Source organism: Apium graveolens, chromosome 9, assembly GCF_009905375.1.
Source record: "Apium graveolens cultivar Ventura chromosome 9, ASM990537v1, whole genome shotgun sequence".
Lineage (NCBI taxonomy): Eukaryota > Viridiplantae > Streptophyta > Magnoliopsida > Apiales > Apiaceae > Apium > Apium graveolens.
This window is the reverse complement of record NC_133655.1, coordinates 222,422,485-222,424,208: the sequence shown is the minus strand read 5'-3', so window position 1 is coordinate 222,424,208 and position 1,724 is coordinate 222,422,485.

Genomic DNA, 1,724 nt, shown 5'->3' with positions numbered 1-1,724 from the left:
AATGGACTCCGTATGGTTAGCTATTAAAACTTCATGGAAAACGAATGACTACAGTAGGTCAATGGTGGGCCATAGTAATGCAGGAATGATTCTGAGAGTAATGAGCTGATTACTTACAACCGTGAGAGTTGTATTGGAATGGATGTTGAGAGTAAGTACCACTAATTGGGTCGTGGTGGTGTATAAGTTATCATTGATAGACTAATTAAGTCGATTATCTACCTATGATATATTTATTCCTTCTTATCGATAAAGAGTAGTATTACCCATACGAAGAAGGTTGTGGTATAGAAATGGATTCTAGTAACGATGAGGTCTAGAATGAGATCCCAGATTCGATTTTCGATATCGAGGGAGTTTCAAAGGTGATTGTGTATAAGCTCGAGGAAGAGCATGGATCCATAGAATGATGGACGGAATGGCGAAAATATTTAGGCATGTGAAATGCGATGCTATAATACTTGATGTTGATATAAATACATATATGTTTTGTTCTCCTATTAGAAACCTCTATAGTTCAGAGGTAGGTTCCAAGCCAGATATTTTGTGGCAGTATATTTTTTTCATATATATACAATTCTCTTCAATTCGTTCTTTTCTCTTCTTTTCATTTTATGTAAGCTGAGAAGAACAACCCTTCCAGAAAGGGGAGGTATTGCCGAATGACTACCTATCTGTGTGATAGAAGCCTAGTAGGATACCAGCTATTGTTTAATTGCTTGTCAAGTACTAAAGGCTGGCCACCTTCTGTACTAACTATGCGATATAACAAGTGTTCATGATCTTAGTGATCTCTCAACAAATTCCTTTACTTCTATTTGATTGATCAAATTTTGGAAAATAGAAACAACTGAAAAAGGAGTAATAAAGTGGTGGTAGTATGCGGAATGGGAACACATTCGTGATACTAAGGTTGGCGTGGTTATTAAAAGGTTATAGAACGCTAACGAGCAAAAGTATAACCAGTATAATATTAGGAACGGAAGGTGATAACGATTACGAACTGGAAAAGAATGGGTATTGAGAAGCAAAAGTTCTAATGATTAGAAGCTATGATGAGAGTCTGTGTAATAGACTTGAAAGAATTTGGAATGATCACTTAATGCGGATTGAGTTATCTTACGACAATAGATCATATGTCATTATCGAGATATCGCCTTATGAGATCCTTGAGGGAAGACAATGTCGATCTCCCTTATGTTAGGATGAAGTTGTAGAGCGCAAGATGCTCGGACCCGCAGTAGTCCAAAGGACCAAGGATATGATAGATCTAATCAGAGGACGGCTGGTAGTAGCCCAAGATGGACATGATAAGTATGTTGATTTGACACGAAAGGATAAAGAGTATGAAACAAGGGACCTAGTAATGTTATAGGTATCCCTTGGAAAAGGATTGATGAGGTTCGGAAAGAAAGGAAAGCTAAGTCTACAATTTGTTGGACCCTTGGATATATTAAGACGTTTGGGAAGTTAGCATATGAGCTAGCCCTAACCCCGAACATGTAGCAGGTCGTAACGTGTTTCACGTATCAATGTTAAGAAAGTGTAATTCAGATGCCAGATAAATAGAGGCATATGAGCGCATAGGTATGCAACCCGACGTAACCTATATGGAGCAACCAGGAAGGGTTATAGAGTGAAAAGGAACAAGTGCTTAGGAGAAGGATTATCAAACTAGGCAGAGTTGGTGGTAGGACCACAATGGGGAAAAATTGACTAGAGAG